At 40.3% G+C, this 16,069-nt stretch overlaps 1 protein-coding gene across 2 annotated transcripts in view; it reads left to right on the forward strand.

Annotated features, from left to right (window-relative positions):
* Positions 1 to 1,871: 1,871 nt before the first annotated feature.
* The window catches only part of NDNF (neuron derived neurotrophic factor), a 44,240-nt gene continuing 30,042 nt past the window's right edge, over positions 1,872 to 16,069 (forward strand). The window contains exon 1 of one of the 2 annotated variants that reach the window (XM_032292417.1): positions 1,872 to 2,440. The gene's annotated coding sequence lies outside the window, so the exon portion shown is untranslated. Of the gene's footprint in view, positions 2,441 to 3,179; positions 3,248 to 16,069 lie in introns of those variants that run through there. The other variant, XM_032292418.1, reaches the window with a different exon arrangement.

Genomic DNA, 16,069 nt, shown 5'->3' on the forward strand with positions numbered 1-16,069 from the left:
CTCTGGAAATAACCCCCTCACTGTGATCTCTCTTCTATTTGTCTTGCACAGTAAAACCAGAGGAAACCTTCTAAAACACCTTATCTGATAATACTTAAAAACCTTAAAATCTGTCTTACCTTAAAACCTTTAATAGTTTCCCAACTATTCACCACCTCCAGGCAAGTTCTGGCTCTTTACACCCAAAGAGCCTTGTGTGGCTTTGCTTTGATTACTTCACCTGTAGTCCAGCCACACCTAGTTTCCCAGTTTCCAGGACACACCATGTACTTTGACACTTAACCTCTTCACTTGCCTCTGTTTGTGGAATGCCTTTCCCCCTCCCACCACATCCTTGTTGGCCCTGTATTTCTTCTTTGTCCTTCAGAACCCTACACTGAAATCTCCACCAAGAGAAGCTTCTAAAGGGGAATTAGCTTTTTTCTTTTTCCACGCTCTGGCAGGACCAAGTACCTGCACTTACTATAGTGCTAATCACATTTTCATTTATGCCTCTGTCTCCCCACCAGGCCGTGAGTTCCTTAAAGGCAGCACCATCACCTCTAAATCTCAGCATCTAAGATAGACAAACCTGTACATAGCAGGGACTTCATAAGTTTTTGTTAATGAATGACCCAGCGATCTGCTCTAGATCACATCTCCTAAGTACAGGACTTTTCCCACCTCATTGTTTCATCTGCAAAAAAATATGCTTGCACAGTGATCTCAAATGTCCTTTTTAGGGTTTAAAAATTTTACAAAACTACTTTGTGACATATAAACGGTTTCATAAATCCATTTCCTGCAGTATTTTCATCTAGGAGCCACAAAACTTTAGGAGCTGCATTGGTCCACCCTCTGTGACCAGCTATTTAACAAAAAAGATCACAGTTCTTAATATGACCGGGGTAAGGCTGATTTCCATATTATCTACCTTAATTTCATTGTGGCAATAATAGATCTAGTGTTTTCAATACTGACACTATATCTTAATAAATAATATATATTATTACAATTTATATAATGTAAAACCAGGTTTGCTGGAAACCAGGTTCTTAGTTGCAAAAATGAGATTACTAAATCATACAGCACTTTTTTTTTCCTTCGTTTTCCTAAGCCCAGGCCAGGTTGCTAATTAGGTAACTTCTTATCATAATTACCTAGTCAGCCTTAATGGCTTCACACACACTGCTCGGTTTCACTGGTACTGTAGGGCCGCTTTTCAATTGTTAAAACAGCTGCTGAGTTTCAAACCGGAGGAGGCTCGGTCTGCGCCAAGGGGGAAGCGCTCCCCGAGTGAAGGCTGTGGTACGCAGGCGTTCGGGTGAAAAGTGGGACGTAAATGCACAGTTTGCACACTCTGCTTTCCGCCTCCAACCACCAACCTTCTGGATTTAACAGGTCCCCCTCCCTGCCTCCAAATCAACCCCAGAGTTTTCCTCTATTGTGCACCCCAGTCTCCTTGACAGTGCGATGGTCCCGCGTGCGCGTCTCCTGGGTTTTGCAGCTTCGCCCGGGGGGTGCGGTGGGCCTCCCTCATTCTCCCCGAGTGGCGGAGAGGTTAGGACAGCAGGGTGTCCCTCGCGTTGCCGCCTGCGAGGGTCCCGTTTGGGGAGCGCTGGGTCGCTGAGCAGGGTGGTGTGTGTGAGAGAAAGAGGGGGGGAGGACGACAAGGAGAAAAGGAGGGAGAGAGTGTGTGTGTGTGTAAGTGTATGAGTGCGTGTGTGTGTGTGTGTGTGTGTGCGCGCGTGAGCGCGCGCTGGCGCGCAGCGGGAGGGAGAGGAGGGACGGAGGGGGAAGCGGCGGGCAGAGGAGGGAGGGGGCGAGCGGGCAGCGGTGAGGCGGGAGGGGTAAGTGCTGGGAGGGGAAGAGACTCAGGGCTTCAGCAGTGACACTCGGGAGAGAACAAACACACCCCGCTTCGAGCCGCGAGGGAGCAGAGCTAACTGAGCAGAGCGCCCGCCAGCGCCGCTGCCGCCCCGTGCGCCCGGCTCTCTCCGCACCCCGCGCGGCGCTCCAGCCAGGCGCCTGTGCGGCTCCTGGCCGCCCGCGAAGCCAGCGCCAGCGCCAGCCCCGCTGGTAGCTGCGGCATCCACCAGCCGCCCGGCCCCCGCACGCTCCCCGCCGTTTAAAAGGACCTCCCGCCGCTTCCCGGCTCTGCCCTGGGATTCCCCAGCCGCGCGCCGCTCCCCGCTCCACTTCGCAGCAACTTCGGCGGCCGCGCGCAGCCCGCCCTCGCCCGCCTTTAAAGTTTGCTGTGCCGACCGCAAAGTTGGGACACTTCATCGGATTGAATTTTTCTCTTTTATCTGCCTCCGTCCCCGCCCTCCAGGCTCCTTGTTCCTGAATACTGGTGCTAAGCATCTTGGCAGGGTCTGGGGACGTGGACTATTTCGCACACCACACCTCTGGGAGGGATTTTTCCTCTTTTCCCTACGAAAAACAAACAGATCTTTTTAAGGTAAGTGGGGAGAGGAAAGCAAAGTCCCAGAGCCCCGACGCCTTAGCCCGCCACCCCGAAACCTAGCACAAGGATGGGTCACACCCGAAGGGTCATCTGAGATGGGGGCTTGAGGCGTGCGCCCCCAAATCGTAAGGGTCCAACAAGCTTCTCGAGGGCGCCCTATCCGTAGGAGCTGAGGACATGAGGGGCAGGAGCAGGTTTCCCTCGTTTGTTGTTTTTGTTTTTTCTTTTTCTTTCTTTCTTTCTTTTTTTTTTTTTTTTAAGCTGCTTTCCAAGCTAGGCGGCCCGGAGAGACGAGAGGAGGTGGACAGATAGCGCACGGGCGGGGAAGACCTGGGAGGGGAGCTCGGGGTATTGTGGGGTCCCGGGAGCCGTGGAGCCTTTATCCCGGACTTGGCCTGGACACTTACTTTGCCCGCCTGCCAAGAGGGCTGTTGCCTCCCTCTCCAGGTTCATGCCCTCCGCCCTCCGCTAGGGAAAGTCAGCCGGAGTGGGTTTTGCGGAGGGCTTGTGTGTGGGGGGCGAAAAGCTAGAGGTCCAGGCAGCGCGCCGGTTACCGTAGGGCGTCTGGGAGCTGGGCAGCCGGGGCCGGGAGCTCGGCTGCCTCACTCGGCCGTCCCTCAACAGCTCTGGCTCCTCATTTGTCCTCTGCGTGGTAGGCGAGCATCGTTAAACTTCCTTGGTTGAGCGAGGTGGCCTGGGACCGGCTCACACTTTCTTGCAGAGAGCAGAGCGGCCACCGAGGGGACGCCCCCTCCCGCTCCAGCCCGGAGACTCGGCTTCGTGCCTTCCTCCAGTCTGCGCGTGAGTTGGGGTTCGCTCTCAGCCGCATTACCTTTTTTCCTGAGCCGAATAGCCGCGGCCCCTACAACCCAGGAGTCCGAACGAGTGATTCCAGGTCCCAGCTGTTTTCTTGGTGGCACTTTGCAAACTGCTGAATTTTGGATGTGGTTTCGTTGCATTGTGCGCTCTCGGTTTCCCTTCCTTCCCGCACCCTATCCCAGGCCCAGGCGTGAGAGCTCCCGCAGTTCCCCGGACCTGCCCCGCACCAACTCCTCGGAGTTTGCCGCGGGCACCCTTGCGCTGGCGCTGAGCTGTCCCTCCAGCGAAGTCGGGGTTCCCCTACCGGCCCCCTTCGGGGCGCTGTCCATTTCTTGCTGTTGGGTACGGATGGCTTCCTAAATCGAAGACCTTGAGCGGGAAATGAACCTGATATGTGTTCGGGGTTTTGTTGTTGTTATGCTTTTTACTCCTTAAAAAAAATTTTTTTTTTTTACACAGATCTTTTAAGCAACTTTGTTGGGCTGATAAATTTGCTTTTCATCTGTCGATGAAGAAGAATTTATTTTTTCATTTAGTTGCTGCTCTCTCCAAACATACTACCCTCTCATTCCCCCCTTCACCCCTCCTCCTCCTGCCTCGCTTCCTGAACCCTTTTTCTTTTCTGACGGAGGGAATCTCCGCACCTCCTCCTCTCCTCCTCCCACCCGGTCCCAGAACGCCTTTGAGAACCAGGGGAGTCATCAATGGAAATAAATAGGAGCCCGCTCCATTCTCCGCCCCCTTCAAACAAGTAAAATCCTCCCTGGGCTTACAGAAGTACAGATAAAACATCCCTCTCGAGGGAGAGGCTGCTGAGGATTTGATGGGATTGAATTATTTTATTATCTTGAAAGAAGTGATAGATGGATCCGAGAGGGAATATTTGTATTCCAAATGTGTATTCCAAGTGTAGTGAGGGCGATCGGTATGATTATTCATTATTGATTGCTGAGAGTGATAATAAGGCCACAACCCTCGCTAAGATTGTGTTTATACTTGGTTTGAGTTTATGTCGGTCTCTTATTACAGTGGTTTCAGAAAATGAAAACATCAAAACGATATTAATTCTTCAGTCATTCTGCATATGGGATTAATCAGATGTCAAAAAGATACTGTCGTTTTACCGAAGTTTTAATCTGTGAACCTTTAGAAGGTTGAACTCTTATAAAATGTCATTTGCCTCCACCTGTCTTCTTAAAGTTTAAAAAACTTGGCAACATAATTAATTATGGTCCCAATTCCCATTTTCAATCTAAACCTATATTCAAGATTATATTAAAATGCCCCATCATTTATTCTTCAAAAATGACTCTTAGGAGTTTAAATTCTTGGAGGGGAGAGAAGGATAACTGGGAATGAGGGGCCCAGGAGTTACAGAAATTAGTACTATTTCAGATTCTCTAAAAGTTCACTTACTTCTTCCTTTAAAGAAAGAAATTACAAGGTCCTTCTCTGCACAGTTCATCACTTCAGTGAAAGCCCTTAATCTTTACCACACACTTGAAACATAACAGCTTGCAGTCTTGTCTGCATTATTGCTTTCATTTTTGTGTCAGGACATTTTATTCATTAAGCCTGTATGTCAAAGACTTAGGCTCAGTGTGGCAGTAACACTCTGCTTTAATTAGTAACTATCATAAAAAAGAAGCTAGAACTCTGTAATAGGCCTAAATTGCTATGAATTATGTGTGGTATAAATTACGCATTTATTTCAGCAGAAATGAAACCATGAATATAAAACATCTTTTAATCCCTTGCAGATACAGCTTTTATCTCTCAAGATGTAACAAAATATATAATTGAAAAATATCCTTCTAAGGAAAAGAGAAGCCCCCACCCTCATTTTATTTGTCCTGGGACTGCTTAACATTCATGTGGTAAAGTATGAATGTTAAAGAGTAAAGACTATTGTCACAACATTGCCAATACCAGGCCGATGGAATGCTACCTTGGAAATAGCCACAGTGGGTCAGTTGTCAACTTAATGTAGAGACTTTTCCAGTTGGCTGCATGAACCTTGTCTTTTCAGATTTTAGTTTCCTCACTTGGATTTATCGACCAGACTTTGTTGAGGAAGGGGAAATACGTATTTTAAAACTCTAACAAATTATTTACATGAAGAGGAGGGAGAAAGGTGGAAATAAAGTCTATCTGTTATCTTCCTTTATTTGTTTTATAGCAGTTCTTTTCAGCCTATCTAGAGGTCAGAATTTTTACTTTAAATCTGATCGTGTTTTTGTTGTCGTTGTTAGGACATAGTGTTTTGGTGGTATGATGGATGAGTAGATATTGGAAATGGAATAGTGATGTCTGAATCAACGGAGAGCATAGGAACAGAGTGTGAATTCCACATCATATGCACTAATTAAAATTTTTTAAATCTCCGTTCCTTAGTTTCTCCATGATAAGATGGTTGATAGTGACCAAACAGTGCTCTCTTTCTCACTTTTTGGCGCCCTGCCTTCTTGTCAGGTCTTGCTTTGGGGAGCCATACACCTACAGTAGCAACTGAACCTTGCCAGGGTCAGTTGCCATCAGCTAATCACTTGGAAGAAATTATGTCCCATAGTCATCTGTACTGGTCAAAGGCAAGGATAAACTAATTCATTTGACCCTGAAATAATTTCTAGAACTTCTAATTGTTTATTTTAGAATGATTATTCTAAAGAACATAACTTATTCTTCCCCTGTAGGCTCATAATCATTTATTAGAAGCCACAGCATAGTTGATAGTAAATAGTAAACCACACGAAATCTTTGCTTTGAAAGCTGATTTTAAAATCAAAGTCCTCCAATATTTAAATACTCTATTTAAAAATACTTTGCATTTTATTCCCTGAAGTTAGGATAAATTTTGCTATATCTTTCCACCATATTACAAATGTAAAATTACATGACACTTAGTCATGCTTCCATGTTAATTTCCTCCTAGAAAAAAAAGTAAATACTTTGCTGCTGTTGTTAAAAAATAATCACGTAGTGTGTGATGGAAAAACAAGAATGCTAATATTTTATTGTATCACATGGTGGTATGTTGACCATAAACTCAGTTATGTCTTTGTTTGGAATCATACCATTTCAGCATTAAGTCTATGTTTCCTTGGTTGTGTGCATTTCACGTATTTCTTGCCTCTTCTGAGATGACATCTGACATGTGCTGTTCCAGTGCCTAAGCCAGTGCTAAAAGCAGGTGCATCCTTGGCTGCTCCCTTCCTAAACACGTAACCCAAAGACGCAACATCCACACGTTCCCCTTCCTTCTGGTCCTTTACTAAAAACTGCAAACCAACAAAGACATGAATTTTACTCTTTTGAAATATATGGAAAGCATGTAACATATACCATTAATTCCCCCAATTTTTTTAAAAAACGTGTTGCTTGTTTTGATTTTAAAAATTAAGGGTGAAGAATTTGATCAATGTGGTGTAAAAGCAAACTAGCAAAATGTTTCTCTAGATTTTTTGCATTGGGATAAAGAGACAAATTTGGCCATAGGACAACTGCATATTGGGCCCTATTAAAATGCCATTTTTTTTCAAGGAACTCACTGAGTTTACTTTGATTTAAACTTACTTTAAAGTCCACAAACCTCAAGTTTATAAGAAAGGCGTAGAAACTTCCAAGATTATATGTCATTATTCTATCAATAATTTCCATATCCTTTGGAAACTGATTTATTTTAGTAAGTTAGTTAACAGGTCTTGATTTTCACTTGTTAATTTTTTCTGTAGCAAATTTGAACATAACACAGTTAATATTTTATATATTTATCTGAAGTATTTATTTTTAGTCTCACTTATGAAAACTCTGAAATGAATATTTTCTTGCAAAAAGAATATGGCTAGAGGTAGCATGAATGTATAATTTATCAAATGTCTCTTTTAATTTTTCTTTTAAAATAATTTGCTGTCGGCATGTGCGGTGGCTCACACTTGTAATCCCAGCACTTTGGGAGGCTGAGGCGGATGGATCATGAGGTCAAGAGTTCAAGATTAGCCTGGCCAAGATGATGGAACCCCATATCTACTAAAAATACAAAAATTAGCCGGGCACGGTGGCATGTGCCTCTAATCTCAGCTACTCAGGAGGCTGAGGTAGGGAATTGCTTGAACCCGGGAGGCGGAGGTTGCAGTGAGCCGAGATCATGCCATTGCACTCCAGCCTGGGCGACAGAGCAAGACTCTGTCTCAAAAATAATAATAATTTTCTGTCTTTCTATATTTAAAAGAAAACCTTTTTAGGAGTAAAGATAAGGTTATATAAAGTATGGAGAGTACTCAATAAAAATGTGATTATGCATGACTGGAAGTCAACTTATTTGAACGGAACTCTTAGACACTGCCTCCACAGCGTGGAGACTTTTAAATATAAAAACCAAATTATAAAAGTTCGCAACATGCATGGACGTTTGCTTTCTAACGAATGATTTCAGCTAATGTCACAAATAGTAGTGACCAGCTGAAGTAAATGGAGACTGTACAAGTTTCTGTCAGTGTTTCTTCTCTCTAAGAGGAAATCAAGGCAAACACCCTCTTCTTCCAGCTGTGTGCTCTGAGAACATATATTCCACAGTCTAAAAGCATAGCCAAAAATATGGACTATATCCAAATATGTGTTTTATCAACAACTGAAAATCACCGTATCTTGTCTTCTTAGGCAATGTCCTTATGTACACAGATGTAGATAAAAATAGGAGACTGAAATTAATATTTTCTAAAATAAGCACTAAGATTTGAACTCCTGATGAGACCTGTAAAGTGTGGTATCTTGTTCTTGAAATCATCATGACTGTTTTTAAAAATTATAATGTAGGAACTATGAACAAATTGGTATATGCAAGACTGACAATGCTCTGCCCTGATAGTTGGCAGACAAACTGTTGGCAGACAGTTGGGGGTAGTGTTGTGGTACTTACTTGAAAATACTGTGTTTAAGAGAGAAAAAGTAGAATAAAAGGGCCTGATTGATTTATTTAAGATTACGTTCTCCAGTTCAGCTGCTGCCAGTGTATGGTGCTTTCTGGTGTGTCGATGGTTTTAATTTATATTATGTTGTAGTGAAAAGTAAAGCATAGTAATCCATATACACCTCAGAGATGGCTTTGATGACTCTTTTGAGTGCAAGTCATAGGGATACTGAGCCTGTGGCACAACACTATGCATTTTATTCCATAATAAAATGCATTTCTGATAGAATTATCAGACCTATAAAAAACCCACACAAACATAAAATCACTTTATTCATTTGACTTATCTTCTTTAAAAAATACATTTAAAAGCACATGATAAATACATGCTTACCCATAATGATACACTAGTGTGTGTGCATATATATATATATGATATAGGTCTAAATATTATGTATATGTTGATCACCCTCAATAGCTGTTGTAATTTTACGTTAAATTCCAGCATTCACTAAAATTCATTATCAAAAGCTTCAAATTTAGATTGATTCATAAGTCACTGGATCTTGTAATTGAAGAGAGATTTGTTGCCAGCAGTGGGGCAGAGATCAGAAACTGCAGTGCTAGCTAAGACACCTAGTAAACTGGGGAAAAACAGCAGTCATTAATCTCTGTGCCTCCCCGAGTCTCTGGTATTGTCAGTTATGTGGGTGTTATGAAAATATGTTACTTTTTATGGAAAAAGAAAACTGCCTCTTAAATGAGAGATGAACATTTAACACTCTAATGATCACAATAGCAGGATTCATACTAGAACTGACAGGTGGGTTACATGAGAGTGAGAGATGGCCTTAGAGGTACCAGGGAAGCCACCCTGCTCCCAAGGCCTCTCAGCATATCAAAACGTATCTGAAAAAATACAGTTTTTCAAAACTTTTACAGTAATTTATTTTTTCCAGTGTCCCCTATAAATATGAAAATATCTCTGCAATGGGACATGGGTAAGCTGATATCAGCTACTATTTTGCAAAGATATTTTAATAACTGGATGAAGCCAGATGGCTTAAGACAAAATTTTAGAGAAGGGTAATTTTATAAATATATATATGTATGTGTATGTGTATTTCATTTTTTACAGATAAAAGTGACTATAAATAGATCTTCTGGTATTTCCTTCTTACACCATAATGAGGCAATTTGTGCCCCACACTGAGGCAAAGAGGACACCCCCATTTAGAGACCTCTGCTTTACAAGGTTGACACTATCAGAAGCTGTCCAGGAATTAGAAAAGGACATTTGAAATTATCTTTGCAAGGTTAGGCTCAGTGAATATTCGCATTTAAAAACTTGTCTTTTAATTACAGTGAAGTAGAGGTTGCCCATTGCCTCTAAAATCTTACTGAACAGATATTCAGCTTCTGATAGTGTCAACCTTGTAAAGCAGAGGTCTCTAAAAGGGGGTGCCCTCTTTGCCTTATTGAGGAGCACAGATTGCATCATGGTGTAAGAAGCAAATACCAGAAGATCTATTTATAGTCACTTTTATCTGTAAAGAATGAAATCAAGTTTTGTGAATATTAGTTAATACTGTATAAATCAACAAAATCACTCTTACTCGGGATATCAGATGGTCATGGAACAATAAAGAATGGCAGAGGTGACAGAGTGTATGAAGCAAAAATAATGCGAGATAAAAATAATGATATTCTGCTAGGTGCAGTGGCACAATTATAGTCCCAGCCACTGAGGAGGCTGAGGCAGGAGGACGACTTGAGCCCAGGAGTTTGAGGCTATAGCACATAATGATCTCCCTTGTGCATAGCCACTGCAGTCCAGCCTGGGCAACATACTGATACCCCGTTTCTAAAAATAATAGTAATAGTGACATTATAATCAGCCATTTACAAAACACCTGAAATTAACCAGAAAACTATTTGAAATGTATAATTATATCTACTATAATTATCTATGATACTCGTCCCAGTATAGAGTGCTTTTAAGTTTTTTTTAATGTATTATGTGTGTATACAGACACACACACACAAACCCACACACACGTATTTTTTTTGAAATCACAATTCTAAGAGATTCGGAGACCTCAGTGCAGACAACACATTACTGAGTGAGAGGCATTGAAAAGAAGTGAGCAAATAGCTCAAAGAGCTCTCAAACTAGTCACTGTTTTCAATACGATTCTCAATAACTTGTAGACTTATTTGATAATTCCTCTGTTATGAATAAATAGATGTGCCCCATTATGTTCTGGGACTTTCAGTAATCTGAGAGTTTAAAAAGTTCTATACAGCTGGGCACGGGGTGCCTCACGCCTGTAATCCCAGCACTCTGGGAGGCCGAGTATGTACATCACCTGAGGTCAGGATTCAAGACCAGCCTGGCCAACATGGCGAAACCCTGGCTCTACGAAAAATACAACAGTTAGCTGGGCGTGGGGGTGCACCTCTATAATCCTAGCTACTCAGGAGGCTGAGGCAGAATTGCTCCAACCCAGAAGGCAGAGGTTGCAGTGAGCCAAGATGGTGCCACTGCACCCCAGCCTGAGTGACAAAGTGAGACTCTGTCTCAAAAAAAAAAGTTCTAGTCAACATTTTTCATGTATAGTGTGTTAAATTTTGAAGTTTTCTTTTGAAATTATATTATTTCTCAGTCATATTGTCAGTTATTAACTAGTGTTAAAATTGTTTCCATGCATGGAATTTTACAGTGGAAGTGGAAGAGATTCTATTTATTAATAATGCTATTATCTTTGTATAACCCTTGTTGTTTACAAGGTACCTCCACATCCATCACTTTCCTTAACCCTCACAGTAACCCTCCTACTCCTGATAAATCTCACATTCAGTTTTAGTGAAGAGACTTAACTGCAATCACAGAAACTTTTTAAATAAAGTTGTAACTCTTTGGTTTTAGAAGCAAAATTGATGAAAATGTTTAAAAACTTAAGCTGAGATTAGTTGTCAATTTAATTTTTCCAGACAATTTGCTTAGAATTGTTTTACAATTTAATTATTCAGAAGACCACTTACTTAACGTAAATCCACACAACCATAATTGTAGACTATCTATGCACTCACTGTTTGTTTTTGGTAATAGTTAACTTCTTAGGGAATTTTTAAAGGGGAAACTAAACTTTTTCATATATAAATGATTATTTCAGGTAAAGCAGAAAACTTACCTTTGAGAGTAAAAACACTAGCTCTAAATGGCACAAAGGGCTAACAGTGATAAATAATCCGCATATCTCTCCTTCCAGAAGGTTAAAGTCTGTTTTAATAGGGGAAATCATTGAAAGTGAAGTGGAACATCAATCTCTGAACATGACAGGTTCTGATGTAAACCTCCCCTACTCCCCCACACCCCCAACCACCGTTGGCACAGAGACTCCTCCAGTCATAAAAGGTAAATTACATTATCAATTTGCTTTATTAAGTCTACTTATAGCCTGAAATCATCTCTTGAAGGCAAATTTTCTCTTTTCAGCCCTCCTTTTAGTTAGTCCTACTAACCCAGTCATTCAAATCTGGATATTACAGTGTTCTAAGATATGCGATTTGTTGAGTTTAATTTCTCTCCTCTTTCTCTCACTCTCTGTCTCTCTCTTTTTCTGTCTTTGTGTGTGTGTGTGTGTGTGTGTGTGTGAGCACATGTGTGTAACCGACAAAGCCTTTCACATACCTTGGTGACAAGTTATTCAAAAAAAGGAAATAATAAAACATATTTTCTTCTGTAAATAGAGTCCAATAAGAAAATTTGGGATTAGAAAAATAACTTAGAAGTTTATTAGAGATACATAACTCATGATATTAAAACATATTCCAATATGTATGGTTGCTGCAATCACTAAAAAATCAATAAGCTTCAGGATCCCTCGTGAAATTAATAGCAATTAGTAGTGATTTACCTATCAAGTTATTCTATTATAATGTTAATTGTGTGGCATTCTTGAAAGGCAAGAGTTGAAGTTAGATCAGTTCTAAGATTTTTAAAATTATTTTTAAGTTTATTTTTTAAAAATTCGATGAAATTGTACATTTCAGAGAAATGAGAGCGCTTGTAGACATATATAAGAAAAGATATTCCAAAGCTTGAAAAGTTTAAAACCCTTTAAAATTTAATAAGAAAAATAAGTTAGACAGTGGAAGTATTTGTTCAGATACTCATATTAACACTCCAGCCACCAAATTCAGTGTGTACTTTTTAAAAAAAAATCCACATTTAAAGTTTATCCACACTTACAAAGCAATGACAACAATCAGGCAGTTTAGAGACCTCTTTTTCTCTTGGTAGACTCTATCTTGTGTAATGATCACTGAATGTTGTTGACCGTGACACTCGCCAGCTGCAGCTTTTTCCTCTGTGCTTCCCTTGAAAAAACAGGAGAAGAAGAAAAACCACACCTAACTGTGTATCTTACTTCCTTGGGGGGAAAAGGATTACATAATTGTGGGTCTGAATTCCCATATTGTGTCAGTGCTTGTGGTTTGTCATGCTGATATTATTTCATCACAATTTGCTATAAACTCTTCATTGAAAACGACTGTGGGGTCTGTCTGTGTCGTTTGCCTTTTGAAAGTGTTATTTTCTTTAATCATCTCTTAATCCAGAAATAATAATGCAGAACATCCCAGGAACTCATCCTGATCCTCAGTGCTCTGATCTCAACACATGCATCTTAAATCCTTTGCTAGATCTAATGCCTAAAAAGCCCGATTTGAACTAGTGTTGATCTGGCTTTATTTATTAAACAATGTTGATGTCCTCAGATGAGATGTATGAAGGATAACTGCATATTAAGAGTATACTATTATTTTGTGATTTTTTTTTTTAAATGCAACATCTTGACCTTTACCCTGTGCTTCTAGTCAATCTCTAATTGAATTACGGTACTAGTCTTTTTACCTGATAGGTTAGGTAAATAAAGACGGAATAATCTGATGCTGAAACTCCTTTACATATCTCTGTTTTAAGAGCAAGTCAAGACATGTTTTTTGCTGCCGAATAAAATGTTGCACCTAGTTTGTGAAACGGGCTTACACTACTTGAAGATAAATAGAACCTTTTTAAATTTAAAAGAACATTCATATCAATTATTTCATTTAATCTCATAACAATCCTGGGAATAATTATCTCCATTTTGTAGATGAGGTAATTGAGATTGAAGGGGATTAAGAGACTCACTCAAAGTACCAAAGCCGATCATGGTTTAATCAGGACTTCTTCAACTCAGATCTTCGACTCAGATCTTACTTTAAGTTGAGTGATCTTTTTCTATTTTGCTTTGGCAGCCTTTAAATTCATGTATTTATTTATTTATTCATGCATTTAGTCATTTATTCAAGTGTTTCAGAACTTGAATAAATGACTAAGTGCATGAATAAATAAATAATAAAAATTACATAATAATTGAGGGGCAGGGGGCAGTAAAGAACAGACCAAAAAGTACATTCAGGTGTTTGGAGAAAAACTCAATCCCGAATTGACCAGAAAGTCAGACATGGGAAGAGTTCACCTGAGACATTGAGCTATGAGCTAGGAAAGAAGAGACAGAGAGAGAAAGAAAAGGAAATGATATTAACTATTCTTTCTCCAAATTGCTAGATTGTGGATGTGAGGGCAATCTGGCTGCGACATCTGTCACCCCTTTGATCACCAGGCTTGATTCGGCTGATCTGGCTGGCTAGGTGGTTGTCCCCTTCCTCCCTCCCTGCTCCACGTATGTCCCTGCCAAAGCTGCGTGCTGTGTCAAAGAGGACAACCATCCCCGATGGTGGAGGACTGGTCTTTGGTCAAAAGTATACAAGTAGTTATGCTCCCCTGCTAGAACCTCCAAACAAGCCCTCAAATTACTTGTCAGGAACCATTGTCTTTGGAGAATATTTTCTAATCTTTCCAGAGGTGTTTTTGTTTTGGGGGGCCTTAGATTTTATAAGAGGGCTGGTTGAATAAATACATATAATAAATAAAGATGGTAACTTTTAAGTTACTTTCTTTTACAAAAACAAGTTAACTGCATACTTGTGTGCCCTTCCCCTTTTTTCTTGAAATAATATTTCCAGAGCAAGGAAATATTCATTAATCTATCTGTGGATTATGTTAGCTTTATTATAGTTTTTTTTAAATTACTATTTTGGGGATGTCTTGTGCTTTGGCACTAGAGGTCACCACAAAGTATTTATTATCCTTTAATAATAAATACTTAGGATTTAGTGCTGACCCATCAAAAGAACTGCTGGGGACCTTGAGTGTAAGGATGAAAGAGAATTTGAAGCTTCCGGACCATCAAATACTTGGGTAAATGTGGGATTAGGCCCACAGAATGAAGCATCACTTTTTTACTCTATGCAATTCATTATTCTATAGTAGTAATAAATGATTTCTTCTTAATCTCATTTTATTTATTAGTAGAGTTTTGCAAACTCTATTAAGTATATGAACAACTAGAAACTTTGGTGTAATTTTGAATCTTGTCACCAGCTCCTGAGTAGTCCACTGATTCATTATTGCGCTTTATGATAAACACAAACTACTTGAGGGAATAAGCTTTTTTTTGTAATGTAAAAAAGATAGGCTGGGCACGGTGGCTCATACCTGTAATCCCAGCATTTTGGAAGACTAAGGCATGAGGATCGCTTGAGGCCAGGAGTTCCAAACCAACCTGGGCAACCAATCAAAACCCCATCTCTCCAAAACCAAAAAAATGAGCCAGACATGGTGACATGTGCCTGTAGTTGCAGCTACTTAGGTGGTGGAAGTGGGAGGATTGCTTGAGCCTGGGAGGTCAAGGCTGCAGTGAGCCATAATTGCACCACTATATTCCATTCTGGGTAACAGAGCAAGACTCTGCCTCAAAAATAAAAAAAATAATAAAAAAAAGAAGGTAGACGAAAGAGAAAACTGAAATAGTATGGATATAATAATGGTCCTTAAAGAAAAAGGATATGAGCAATGCCTATTTCGTTCATACTTCTCCTAAATAGAGGTTTAAAATATTAAAACTTGGTAGTAAATGACAATTAAAGATCAGAAAGTTCTAACAATCAAAATTCTAGAGATGAAAATCCTAGTGCTGCTACTACCAGATGATAGGTCTTCATATTTTTGGAGTTTCAAAATAAAAATACATGAGAATCACGAGATTGGAAGAGACAGACCCATCACCTGGCTATCCAAGTGCAGTCCGTGAACTAGCGGCATCAACATCTCCTGGGAGTCCATTAGAAAGGACCACTCTCAGGGACTTATCCCAGACCTGTTGAACCAGAATCTGCATTTTAATGGGAAAACAGTGATTTGTGTGCACATAAAGGTTTGAGAAGCACTTGTCTATGCCCTTCCTGTGCTCAGATCAGAATATATCCTGACCAAACCAAAATTTACATGTTTTCAGAGGAAAGAGGCCCTCCTGAGTAATATGCTATTTTTGTGTTTAAAGACAGAAAAATTAAAGACAGAAAAAATGCATCCTTACATAGGTTCCTGGACCATCCAGCACATGCCATTACTCTGAGGCATCCATGCCAATGGATGTCCATGATGTCCCCCTCAACAGATTAAAGATACACTTTCAAACTATTTAGGTTTTACACAATGACCTATTGTATATAAGTTTAGCACCCATTAAATTGTCAAAAGCATTCATATCTTATTTGCTATTTAGCCTATATTCTCTCTTGAAACAAATTCCATACATTAACAACCATAGTCAACTTGAATGTTCGTTTTTGTTTGTTCATTACACATCCAAAACATGTCCCGAGTATCTGCTTGATGTTGGGCTCTGTGGTCAGTACTATATCTTGTAGATATATGTAGGATTCCTTTTCTACCCTTAGGAAACTCCAGAATGTGTAAAAACAATTTAAGATGGTCTTCAGTAGAA

The sequence above is a fragment of the Sapajus apella genome, unplaced genomic scaffold (genome assembly GCF_009761245.1).
Source record: "Sapajus apella isolate SASKATOON/1434 unplaced genomic scaffold, GSC_monkey_1.0 scaffold27, whole genome shotgun sequence".
Lineage (NCBI taxonomy): Eukaryota > Metazoa > Chordata > Mammalia > Primates > Cebidae > Sapajus > Sapajus apella.